The sequence below is a fragment of the Amblyomma maculatum genome, chromosome 7, assembly GCF_055883805.1.
Source record: "Amblyomma maculatum isolate TAMU_Amacu chromosome 7, ASM5588380v1, whole genome shotgun sequence".
In the NCBI taxonomy this organism is placed as follows: domain Eukaryota; kingdom Metazoa; phylum Arthropoda; class Arachnida; order Ixodida; family Ixodidae; genus Amblyomma; species Amblyomma maculatum.
In genome coordinates this window covers 45590351-45604611 of record NC_139350.1, presented here as the reverse complement: position 1 = coordinate 45604611, position 14261 = coordinate 45590351, and positions in this window count along the sequence as shown.

Genomic DNA, 14261 nt, shown 5'->3' with positions numbered 1-14261 from the left:
CTATGCAATTATGCGTGCAGTTGCAGCCACTACTGCTACTGATGTCGCCGATTTCCTTCTTTGACAGATTTAACATCATGATGACACTTCCAATCAACTCCTTACAGACAGCAGTGACTTCTTCTTTTCCAAAGTTCTCGAAGACATTCTCTGTTCCTGCTCTTCTTCTTTTCCAAAGTTCTCGAAGACATTCTCTGTTCCTGCTCCAACTAGCATAAGCTTGCCACCACCTATCACCCCCAAATCAATGGCCTCACCGAGCACCTCAATCATACTCCTACAAATATGCTTGCAACATACATTTCACCAGACCACTGTGACCTGGAACCTCGCTCTCCCATACTTCACATTCACTTACAACTCCTCTCACTAAAATTGTGCTGGCGATTTACTTTATGTGCAGCCACCATCCCCAAATGCCTCTCGACATGCTGCTTCAAACATCTGCTTGTCCACCTTCTGCCTACTCCCATAACGCTACTTCTTACGCCAACCACACTACCAATTAGCCCCCTCTTACCTGCTTGTCTTGAAACTCACACAGTAAAAGAATCTTACAACTGTCATCACCACATGGTTTCCTTCTCTCCTGGGTTTCTCATCTTGCTCTAGATGCCATCTCGCCATATGGGAATCCCTGGAAAACTTGTCTGCCAGTATGCCTGCCCAGATTGTGTGCTTCGTCAGGTCATCAGATCACTGCTGTCACCTTTGTTATAGCTCCAGCCTTCTTGGCACCTACATCAAGTTCCATTCCTTCCGACATCGCGCAAGTCTCATGCCTGAGACCTTATCACTATGATATGCATGGTAAATGTAACGTAATTTAGAACTTGAAGGAATAAAAATGACATTTTCATGCCAGCATGCACACCTGGTTGAATTCATTACTTCAACAAGTGCACCTTCATGGCGCACTTTTTGGCGTCTGTCTGTTGTCCCTCTGTCTCCGATCTCTTTTGTGTGTGTGAATTTTTTGCGGCAGGGTTATTTTCCCAGTTAAAAAAAAAAGTGCGCCTTCAGTCTACAATGCTACAATTTCTACCAAGTATATTTTAATGATGCAATTATATGCAATTTAAAAACTAACATCCATTTGTTTACCAATAAATAATTTCATTTGCACTAATTCAGTGTTGGGAGCATAATCAAGGATGCAAGGATATTGAATTCAATTTAACTGCACTGTGTTGGTAACACCAGATGTACAGAGCCACTTGGACTAACAGATGCGTATACATATTTGGATCAAGTGCGCGTCAAATTCAAGATATCAAAACATATTCGTGCTTGCTTATTATACTTCCTGCCAAAAACTGCAACTGCAATTTCATTGCCTTTCAGGATGACCTATGTTGCTACAAACAGAAGCTGTATCACGTTAGAGCCCTTGCCGCAGTTTCCGTTCAGCTTCCAGACAGAGCACATGGAGCAATGCTTCGAACAATATCTAGGATAAGCACGGCACACGGATATGGCACGACTTAACGGCGCAAACAACAGGGGCGCAAGTGGCGCAAGCGCGCTGAGTAGTGGTACAGTAGTAGTAGTGGGTAGGGAAACGAGACGTGGACGGCGCCATTTTTGTTTAACCTAATTGTCAGCTGTCATCGCCGCGCCGGCGACAGAACTTTTTTATATCTCCTCAGTATTTTGAATAATTTAAATTTTATATTTGAAATGTTCTTGACCCTTAAGGGCGCCTTTAAAAGCGAAAACAGAGTTGCGCCGGAAGTGCGTCATAGCACTGCGCAGCCAATAGCGCGATAGCGCGCTGTGCCGGCTGCATTTGGCGAAGGCGCTCCCCGGATCGCACTCTCTCACCGCATGCGATGCGAGCAAGGTCCGAGGTTGCATGCGCGCGTCGAAATTCACGCAGGTGCGCCAAAGCGGTGGACGGGTCGACGCACCACTCAGGGTCCAAGGGGCAGCCGCCGCCCAGGGGAAGGAATCCGCCTTTTGCGCAAGGATGTGGCGCCATCATGCGGGAGCGGGCGGGAAGCACATGGAGCGGCAGTGTAGCAGACGACGCGAAAGGGCACCATACGAAATGGCCACGCCAACGCTGGTAGAAAGCGAAAGCTTCCCCCCTTTTTTGGCCTCGGAGCGGAAAGTAGTGACAGTAATTGCAGCATATCATGTTCACGCAGTATGGGGGAAGGTAGAGCGTTTTCACAATCCACTCATAACGCACGTACGCATATACTATCTTCGTATTGTAAGAGCGTGTAGCGCGGGCCGTGTTCAACGTGGCAGAATGAGACGCTCTCAGCGTGCAGGTTTTCGGCAGACAGGAGAGCGTGGGGGCAGAGAGAGAGGGATCTCAAAGGGTAAAGCTGCCAGGGGTTTGTTGATGCTGCAGAGCTAGGTGGAATAGTCTCCTGTGACTTTGAGCGGCGCATATGCGCGGGGTGTCTTGAGTTATCGAGCACAATGCGGTCACCGCGGCGCCGGCATGGTGCAATGGGCGTCGCTTCCTCCTCGCGTCATCTACAACCGTGCAGCTATAGGATTTCATCCACGAAGGTCGGCAGAGAGTCACATATACACACCCCGTGAAAAGGGCATTGTCCCGGCCGGAATGCACACCTGCAGGAAACGCGCTGCATTTTTCTGGCAATGGATGATTCAGAGCTGTAGCCGGTTTCTGGCCTCAGGAGTCAGAACGGATATGGTCGCAGTGGTGAAAAGGTTCTCGGTGCGCAGATAATAGTCATTCTGTTGTGAAAGGATCTCCAACGTTCATTTCTGCCTCCGCCGCGATTTCTGCGGAATCAACAACTTGGTGACACATGTGAATCTCCTACATATCGGATGCGCATCTTGGTCAGGAACCAACCCTGTTCTACGTCCAGAGCGATCCACTCTGCAAGTGAACGAGCATGAACCCTCAAGGAGACTCATTTATTGTGCCGGGCGGTTTCCTTGCCGTTGCAAACGGTTGGACGAAGACGACGATTGTCAATCTCCCTAACGAAGTGCATCTGAGTGCGTACATTAAAGGAACAAAGTCCGGATGCTTTGGCGTGCACGAAGGCGAGCCTTTAATTGAAAAAAAAATACTGTGCGTCGTGCAAGTGTCAAGTGCGTCATATGCTCCGAGCGGCAAAAACAGATACTACAGGTATGTAATCATCTAAGCGAAATAGGCATGATGAACAGTACCTACTGGAGTTTTCACCTAGGCTGTAGCGCACCAGTGATAGCTGCAATGAGGATTCCTTCGGTGCGTGATTGCTTCAGTTGCACCGGGGCCTGAAGGCGATGTATTTTGTCCCTTCTTATCTTTATGTGCGAAAGGGCAAGGTAGCTTAGATATCACAGGCGGCTGTGTGCGCTAGGCCGTAATATTTAGCATGTTTTATCGTGACTGGCACCTCACTAACAAGAAAAAAAAAATACGGCGTTTTAATGCACTGCCGTTCGCGAGCCTCATGACCAGCTCAACCACTCGGCTCGCTAACGGCGGTGCATCACAACAAACACCCTTTTTTTTTCTTCATTTTAGTCAGGCGGCAGTCGCGATAAAACATGCTAAATATTACGGTCTAGCGCACACAGCCACCTGTGATATCTGCGCTACCCGGCCCCTTCGCACATAAATAAAACAAACGACAAAATACATCGCCATCAGACGCCCCGAACAAATGCTCACGCGGCTATCACTGGTGGGTTAGAGGCTTGGTGCGAACTCCGGTAGATACTTTTCATCATGCACATTTCCTTTAGATGCATACATACCTGTAACGAAGTGTTTTTCGCACAGTCGAGAGCACGCAGTCGGCTGCCAAGGTCGCCCATTCACGTCTTGACGCTTGGTTGCCCTAATCCAAGCTTCACGCCGTTGCAGGTCGCGGCTCGCCGAAGGAAACCTAACAAAACGCGTCTTGCATCCCGGCACGCCTCGAGAGTGGCAGCCGTAAGCGGCACAGGTGGTCGGCATCGTTTTACCGAGGCTGTGAGCGTGACCGCGCCTCCAGCCCCCGTGCGTTGGCTATGAGCGCGGCGACGAGAAGCGCCGTCGACGCCGCTCAGTGTCTTTTCATCAGTCGCCGCTGGGGCTTCACGCATGCGCAGAAAACTCGCGCAAAAGGCGGATTGCGCAGTAATAAAAAGATGAACGCTAACAGACTGGAGACGGCTTTCAAACATTTCCGGGCTCTCATAACAGGTTGCATAGAGAAATGTGCTTTTACCGCATTTTCTTGGCCGATACAATATATACGCAAGAAACTAAACTGTGAGAAAGAAACAAGCGCCTAATGAATCGGGCCAACAAACGACTAATCTAGCAGATAGAATGATGCTGACGGTGCGGATATATAAGAAAAAATGTAAGCATCGTATGCAACTAGCATATAAAAAGGTAGCAAGTCGTGGTACTGAGATGCTTAGCTCAATAATTTTCAACAAACTTGCTTCAAATCCTCATTTCAGGGTAATTGAAGTATTCCACTCGATTGAGCACTATTGTATGAAAGCATTTTCGTTGTTATGCTAAAAGTGAGCAAACTATTCGTAGTAGAACACAGCATTCACAAAATACAACTTGAACAGGTTTGTGTGTTGTAAACAAAACAGCTAGGCGCATCTCCAGGGCGACGACGCGCTTCGCTGCTGGCACAGAGCCCTACATAGAAGAGCAGCAGCAGCAGCGCATCGTTCAAGGCTGGTTCAAGTCCTGTCATCTAGGAAACGCTTGCTAAACGGAGGGTACAAAACCGAGACCATCGAGCTGCTGAAAGAGCGATTACTAAAAAGCTCGAAGGATGACGCGACAATCGCTTAGCCGGCATGACGGCGACAGTTGTATTTTGTTTCAAAGAGGGCGCTCCGTTCTTTCGTCCATCCAATGGCCACTCGTTCGCTCGGCTCGACGTTCGGTGTCACCGTGCACGGAAAATGCTTCTTTCTTCAAGAAATATACGATGTAAGTTTTCAAATTTTTTCATTCAGATTTCATAAAGCGGTTGTGTATATTGGAGCAAAATATTGCCTCTTAGATTGAGCATTTTTAAATTACAAGCGTTGTCTTACATTTCATTGTTGCTGCAGGTTGTGTAAGCCATGTGCTAGGGAGATTTGTCTTCTTTTAGCATCTTTGTTACGTTGTTAACTTTTCAAATGGGGTTCTCAAGTGTGCGCGACTTGATCCCGATCATTTTGCAGCTTATATCAAGTTAAACCGTTACTGTTTTGCAGAGTACTGATTTCCTAAAGTAAACAACTGCGTGGCATCGTAGCCCTAATAGCCAACTTCGGATATTCACGGCGTTACAGTGGCTGGAACGGCGTATAGCCGTCGCGTGGCTCGGCCGCTCGGGTGACCTCGGGCGGAGTCGGCGGAGTCCGGGCAAAAGCATATTTTCTCGTGTTTGGTGCGATAAAACGCTAACCGCATGAGTCGCGCGGCAGCACGATGCGCAGTGCGCTGAGGACCGCTAAAGCATTGCCGCTCGGCGCTGTCGACCAGGTTCTGGTTTTTTTAGAAAATCGCTCATGATGCTGGAACCAGCTCGCGAGGCAGCCAATCGCAAAAGGCTTTGGGGTACTCACCTTCGTTGTTTTTTTTTGTTTTTTTGTTTGCATGCAAAGTTTGTTTCCCTAGTCCGGTATACGCGAAAATCCTGCAGACGCTCATTTCGTCTGATACGTGCATATATGAGCGCATCGAGACGGTTTAGTAAAAGCTTGGTAGGGTAGTATTGCAAAGCAAAAAAGGCTAGTGTGGCTAGATATTGCTAATTTTCGAAAGTTGCAGAAAAACGACACTGCTTGCAATCATTTCTGCATCGCAGTATAGTAGCACGCCGCTGCGCTGGGACCATTTTTTTTTTTTTTGGGGGGGGGGGGGGCTTGACGCTTTTCAAGAAATTTTATCGGTGTTGCTGTTTAGTGCAAGAAACTGGATATAGCGTAACTGTACTCATTTACCAAACGAAGAGGCGGCGCTAACAAAGCAAGGCTGAAAACGTGTCTCTGTCGCTGAGGTCCTTCGATCTGTGCGATGTGCACCAGCGGCAGCGACAGGCGTTGGCGTCGTCGTCGCGCGATGCATCGCCAGGGATTGTCGTCTATTTTTTTCTTCCTGTATCGTTGCTTCAGCTGCAATAGATCAGTTGCAAAACCTACAAATCAGCTTTCCTGTGTGGCAGAAATTCCAGCACAATGGCGGCATAGACTTTGGGGTAATAGTTGGGTACAGTGCTAGCACATCGCCTGACGGGTAGGGTAATTCCCGCACCTCTTGCCCATTCACAGTATTATTCGCGTGCGCATTGTCGCCCCTCTATTACCTTCTCCGGCTAGTGTCCCTTTTCTAAATTTTCTTTCTTCACCCCTAGGGTGACAGTGCTCCCCCCTTTATTCCAGTGTTAAGAATGCCCGAAAACCTTTCTCTGACAATGACCTGTGCGTGGGGAACTGCATCCCAAGCAGCATGGACTGTGGTAGATGCATGTACTGCGCCTAACTATTATTCCTGAATCAGGTTCTGTCACCACTGTGCACGAATTCCTGCCTCACAGGGAAGCCGACTTGTAGGTTTTGCAACTGGTCTGTTATAGCATGTCCAGCAGGGCCGGAGCCTTCAGTGGGAGCGCTGGGTGGGCTCAGGCAATTTCAGTTCCAGGCCCGGTTCGGGTTTGTAGCATGAGGCCCGGGTTGGGCTCAAACTTTATGCCCGTGCACACCTCTAGTCGCGTCGGTTGTGTATCAGCTTCCATAATCAGATGAGCCGGCTTTCGGCGGCTGGGTTCCCCTGCTCTGTGTTGGTTGCAGTTTGCGAGACCCTCCTTCAAAAGATCAAGAGCGGAACGCGAAGATGTACTGGAGAGGATAGACGGAGCACGCAGAAGCCGCTTGTTGTGCCTTACATGCACAAAACCTCGCACAACCTGAGGAAAGTGGCCAACAGGCATGGCGTGAGTGTCGCTTTTCGGCTCCCAACAAGTTGGGAAAGTTGTGCCCCCGAATTTGCAACCAAAGAAAAGGGGGTTTCCAGATAAAGCATGATTCTCCGTTTACAAAGTGTTCTGTTGGAGTGGTCTATGCTATTCCCTTGACGTGTGGAAAGTTGTACGTAGGCCAAACTGGCCGATGCATCAACGAGCGTTTGGGGGAACATGCACGAAATTTATCAGATTTAAAAGACAAGTACGCACATTTGGTTGCGCACGTACTCAACTGCAACGGATGCGGGGCCAGGTTGAATGAGACGAAGATTCTTTGAAAGAGTAAGGATAAAACGGCACGTGTTAGTTTGGAGGCTTTCTACATTAAGAAGTTTGACAGCAGGTGTATCAATATCCCCTCATTATCTCTTCTGGCCTCCGAAATTAGGTTTTTAGATTGTGTTATCCATTAACCGAGTTTTTTCCTTGCTTTGTCGATGGTCGTTTGATGATTTCCCCTTCTCCCCATCCTTCTTTCCCTTTGGAAACTTCGCCTATATAAGATCACTCGAGGGTTTCAATAAATTCACTTGTGAGTAGCGCCTTTGTCCCGTCATCTTTCTTGTGGTGTGTTTAGTTCGGCGCAGTTTTTTCACAGTACAAATATGAACCAACTAGCCCAAGAAACAGTATTAATGCGGTTGTGTAGCACACGTTTGGCGCCCGTGCCTGCTTTTAATTTTGTTCTTCGCACCATTACACTTTGCTCCAGCATCAAGACTGCATGAAACATCAGTATGCATTTTCCGGTCGTTATGCTAACTGATCGCCCCACCGCAGAGGCACAGCTTTGTTATACTATGTGTAACATAGAGTTACATTTTTTGAGACAGCTTTCAATTGAAATTATAAATTAACTAAACAGAGAAGAGCCGTGGTATGCTGTTATCATAATTTAGATGCATCGATTTAATGGAGACTTTCTTTACTTGCATTTAGGGCTCTTTGCTCTATAACGCCCGCAGTCCAGCTGCTCCACTTGTATCATTGCACTGCTTTTGCACAAGCAATCATCTGCCATCAAAGGGGTGCTGCCTGAATGTGAGGCAGACAACATCATCAACATTTTGGTGCTGCATAACCTGTCAACAACTGTGGGAGCCTTGCCATGAAACATGCTGTGTGTAAGAGAACATTGCCTCTGTAGGTACGGCACATTGCCTTTTTTTTTGCATTATATAAAAGCTTTAAATGCTCTGCTGGCGTTTTGCTATATGACTGCATGCTATATGACTTTTTCTGGCTTTTTAGCTCAAGACTTGCTTGTTCAGAAGTTTTGCCCACCAGTATGCAGAAAATAATATCCTTCATGTCCCTGGCAGTGCTTTAATGCCTGGTGCTTATTTCATTGCTTTATTTCAACAGTATGTGACTATTTCAAGTTGAGGCATGATTGAGTGAACCTGTGGCGTAATAGCACAACAACAGACATAGCTTGTTGAACTGACGAAGTAGTTGTCATTTGCGTTAAGTGATGGAATATTTAGCATACTTGAATATGCTTGATTATGCTTGCAGTACAGGAAGCCTGTATTGAGGTTGCAGAGAAGAAAGCCATTCAGTATTGCTCAGGTTATTTGCCTTCCACTCTCCCTTCATTACTGCCGCCTGCACTGTATGTATTTGTTCATACAGACATGCAGTTACTGACTGCTTGTACATTTCTGGTTGCCTACACTGGCTTCAGCCATGTAGATGTAATATTACTTTTATCTAAACCAGGCTATTTACTTTGCTCAAAGTGACAATTATAAATAATTCTCTCCCCAAGCCATTGAGATTCGCCATTCGCTCCCAACTCGCTCTATTCGCAGCTGCAATGAATTTATTCTGTAACCCTAGAGCAAGACCTTTGCAGAAAGCAGGTCATCATGCAATACTCGTTCAAAGTTTGTCAATTTTAGAGAACATTGTTTGTTTTTGCATATGCTTCTGCGCTCGGAAAACAGAGCAGACTTGCTTACAGTGTAGGAGGGGTGGGCTGCAAGAGAAAAGGAAATTATTAGTGCAGCTGCTCATTCAGGCGTGCGTTCCTTGTGAATTTATTGCTCTTATATATGTGCACCTTTGCCTGCATGCTTGCCAGGGCTTTCCCCATAATGGGTGGCAGTGATCTTGCCGCCTACCTCTCAGGGGGACTACCCTTTTCCAACTACCTGCCCACAACCAACTCACCTCCGGGGCTTCAAATTTGTCATGCTGAAGGACGATTTTCTGTGCTTGATGTTACCAGTGACGCCATTTAAGATACGCAGTGTGCATCATTGGTCCATTACTTTTATTTCGGGATGTTGTCACCCCTTATATTCCCTACTCATATTTGTTTTTCTACATCCCCTTGCATAAAACTGCCAAGCTCCCGCAGTCTCTAGAAGCTATGCAACAACAAAAAAAGCTTTTGTTGCATGCCTTAATAAAAGTAGAAATGATCTCCCGATTTTTTTTTTATTGTCATGTCTAGTCAGACGGTTTAGTGAACTGCCACATGACCAAGCAAATTGCAACTGTAAGTGCACTGAGGAGTCATGCGTTAGAACAAGCATATGGATCTTGTGTTGCTTAGCTGCTTAACTCCAAATATCCTCCTTTGTCAGACAAGATATTTTTTTAGAAAACTGGATGAGCCAGAAGAAAGCAGATTGGATTCTTAGCAGCTTTGTTACCTGTTACACGTGCGTTACACCTCTGTATACATGAACTCGGCAGAATTGGGTCGAGTACCTCTGTCGAGTGAAAAATCAGTTGTGGGGTTCATGTATACACAGTCGGGTCGAGTAAAATAGGCGGCGGAGCGGGTCGCGTTAACTCGCTTGCAGGGGGTAGGTTAATTCGCTTGATCCGCTTATCTAAAGGCATGTAGACGCTGTCCAGTCAGGGAGTCTGGTTATGGGGAACTCTGGGATATGAAAAAGCCTGTAGCGGCGACGAGCGTCGCTTGAAATGAATGCTTTCTAGCGCTCATCAACGATAAAAAATAATCGAAGCTCTCGATAGTAAAAGGCAATGGGATCAAATACGAGTAAGAACTTGCACAATACCTTCGATACTCGATGCTACGCTCTGCTATGATACTTACGCACTAGAAAGCGAGTTCATGTAGACATCAACCGGGTCGAGTAATGATGACCTTGCTTACTCAACGCTGTTCAACCCGGTGCTGTTGAGTCCATGTACAGAGGGCTATTTTACTTGTAATTTTAGGTGAACTCTCAGTTCGTGCATTGCCAATTATATTTGAGCGATATTGGTGTTTTTTTTTGCATATGTGCTGTTTTGTTCTGCAAACAATACCATTTCTCCAGACACAATCTGAATTTAATTTGAGTACAAAATATTGTCCAGTTTTGAAAAAAAACAAATAATTTGTGAGGCTGTTAAGAAATTTTGACTGAAATATATTCACAAAATAGCAACATGTTATAGATACTGAAATATAAAATGTGTGCGAAACAACTTTTCAGCTCAGGATTAAACTGTTTTTTTAAGGAACTTGTGATGGAGTGAAAGTGAAAAATCACTGTCATGCTAGATTTATCGTTTTTTTTTTATAATCCCATAGTCACATCAAGCATTGTATTTTAAGGTGTGCTTAAGCAATGAAAATAATATTTGGCCTCAGATATTCAGGCAGATTACTATTCTCTATGCCAACAACTACTATGAATTGGTTTGAAGAAATCAGATGCCCGAACACCACACTTGGTACCTGGACATAAAATCACCCATGTATGCCTAACTGAATATAATCTTGCACGTGGAAGGTTGCATACCTGGTAGGCTGCTAGCTGATAAGGAAGTACGATATCATTGTACTCATATCTAGCATAACATTTTCCTGCCTATGCAAAGTAAATTTCTAGTACTTGCTCAATTGCTCATTGCAGGCTGACTAATAATTTTAGCTGAACAAGCATGCACTGTATGATTACTAGAACTTCTTGTTGGGCTTGTTCATGTTTATTTATTATAAACTGAAGGCGCCAAAACAATGCACGCACACAAGAAAAGAACGGGACAGAGTTCCACTCACAACTGATTTATTGTGCAGAACAAAGTACATTTATACCTCACTTCCGGAACATGCGCAAGGAACACATTCAGCTACATCAAATTCAGCATCATGTAGTTTAAGATAAGCTCTGTTCAAGAAATGCTTTCTCAGAGAAAGAGGCTGTGGTATGAGGCATGGGCTTCTTGAACATATCTTAAACTACATGATGCTGAATGGGTTCGTTGCGCATATGCCGGCATTGAGATATATATGTACTTTATTCTGCACAATAAATCAGTTGTGAATGGCGCTCTGTCCCGTTCTTCTTGTTTGTGTGCATGTTGTTCTGGTGTCTTTAATTTATAATGAGCACTGTATGAAAACTATTCCTTGGTACATTACAAGTAAGGCAATTGTTTATAGTAGAATGCAGCAGGCAATAAAGCTGTGAAAACTAAAAAGCTGGAACTTGAAATGGTACGGTTATCTTGAGAATATTACATGCGTACACAGCCTTGAGAATATCTGCGATGTACACATCTCCCTCAGTTAGCTGATTGAAGATAGCTTGATTGATTGTGTCAGGCAATTATTTCTTTTTTCTGGCCGCAGTAATGTATGCGTGCCTGTAACTGGTGTACTGCAGAAAAATATTCTTTAATGTGTTCTTTAATATCATCCAGTTTTGCATGCTTAGTAATCCATATTGTCTATTGCAGGAATGTTTAAGAATTTTTTAAAAAGTGAAAGTTCTGGAGCCTGAACCGTCCTATTTTCAGGAACTGTAATTCTATATGAACACTAAGCATCCACCTGAAGTTATTGGTTTGCCGGAAGCAGGTTTTTTCTTCCAAATATCTTTCTTTTGTATCTGGAATGGATATTATTTTGCATATATGTTTATCATCCCTACGTTATAAGATGCTGCATGCCCTTGCAGGCCCAGAAACTTGTCGCAAAGTGCTCTAAAAGAAGAATGTGTGGCAATAGGCCATCAATATATAGACTAGAACCCCTTTATAGTAAAGCCACTGAGGCCAGCGAAAATATTTACTATATTATGGTCTTTACTGTATCAGTGGTCTGTGATGACATGGTCCTGAAAGTGCTGTCTAGTAGTTAAATAGGCACTTACTGAACACGTGTTGTTGCTTAATGAAAAAAAAAACCTAAATACCTTCCATCTCGCTTTTATCATCTCTTTGTTTGGTTTTTTCATTATAAAATTTCTCTATATCTTGTGGAAGTACCTTTGAAGCATGAAGACGTGATTAGGAATGCAACCAAGTTTGATTTCATGTAAAAACTAAAGCCTTGCATGAACATGGTGTCTCTTTTTGCTCTTTCTGTCTTTTAAAAGGCAATAAATGATAAATTCGCATGGCACTCAAGTGCTGTAAGACCTTACTCGCTGCACCTCCACTTTCTGCCACCACTGCCTCATGATTTGTACTGCAGATTGCAGTGAATGTTGACCCATTTCTTTCCCTTCCCTATTTCGTGCTGCACGTTTACTCCTTTACTTTCTGAATGGAACACGCCGCCTCCTTGCTATGTTTGTAGACAGCTTTACTTTTTTCTTCTTCGCGCTTCGCGCTTTCCCTCACGGCTCCAAGGCTTCTTCTGACTGCTGCTACGGCTAGTAGTAAAGCCCCCTAAACGAACACTCGGGGTTATTGTTCTGTTTTCAAATACAAAAAGTCTTGGCCTCGCGACTCTAGGTAGTGCGCGGGAGTCGTCGCCATGGCCAGAAGCACTTTAACCGTTTTTTACCAAAAACATCTTCACTATAAAGGGGGAAAATGTACAGTTGCCTATGGAAGATGAACTGGGACTTCAGTTTCACTTTACTATATCAGGCTTTACTATAGCAGGGTTCTGTATTTTGTACTCAATCGTATAGAGCACCCAGATTTCAAATATCTGTTTGGATAAGTGTTGAGAAGGTGAGTTTACATCTTATGGTGATAAATGCTTGTCTTCTGTGCAGATGTCATTTGTAAGACCCACAGGCCAATCTCCTCAACAAACTGTTCCTGAATGGTTGTTTCCTGCGGGGTGCCCAGCTTACTACATGGGCCATGCGCTTCCCCCGCCCCCTCAACTTCAGCACTTGATCCATTGAGCCTTCACTGCCAAATATCATGCTCAACACAGTCCACTGCCATTTTCCATCCATGGTGGACACTGCCCTGGAATGCACCCATGCTCAGCCTCCTATTCCTGCAACACCTCTCGCACTGCAAGGCTATAGCGCATCAACAATGCTCAACATGTCCAGCCCCTTCCATCATGACCAATGCACACTGCACCCCATCACCTCTACCTGCACTACCTGGCCATGTGCTGCTTAGTGCCCTGTGTCCAATTACACCTACTAGCCTCTCCCATATTAACACTGTACCCTATGCCTTCTGCACTGCATTTTGGCCCTCTGATGTCCTTGTGGCATGTACATGTATATGAGCTCTCAATAAAATGTTTTCGGAAAATATTTTGCTTGCCTCATTTAACTGCATGGTTTTTATGGCTTCTTAGGGAGATGACATGGAAGGTGGTATTGGGAAATGACTGCATAAGAAACACACAATTGTCAGAGTGACAGTTAAGCAAATGGCAGCAGTAAGGGCAAGGGTGAAATAACTGCAGGGGTTAAGGTGGCTTAACAGTGGCAGTGCCAATGCCACGTGTGCCGATGAATACTTGTGGCATGCCAATAAATACCAATATGGGATACTAGCGGCGCGGCCGGTTTATTGCCAATGTCGCATGTGCCAATGATTACTAGTGGCATGCCAATACGTGACACCAGGGGCACGCTGATAGCCTATGTTGGCAGTGCCAAGACAGGTGCAATGTTGGCATATAAGCCGCACGAATATATAAAAATATAGTAATTTCTCAAAAAGCACTGTTACACCAATGTTGGTAGCAATTTTTGTCGACGTCGGGCCGGGGTTGGTGCGACGCTGGTGTGTTGCCTGGGTTGTTCGGGCATATCCGCTATCTTCGCCTTCTTACGCTCATTCTCTCTTTACAGCTCCCATGCGCCGCTTTTTTCGCTCTAACAGGCGGCTCGGTTTCGGTGGAGGCGAAATGGAGAGGCGGCAGTGTCCTGTGCAATGTCAGTGCACGTTAAATATCTCCAGGTGGTCTAAATTACTCCGTAGCCCTCACCTACGGCTCCTCTTTATACGTTTTCTCGCACATTCCTCCCTTCTATATCAGTGGCGTTCAGGTGTCCATAGAGCAAGCGTGACAGATACTGCGCCTTTCTTTTCCTGTACACCAATTCATTTATTATTATTATTGCACTC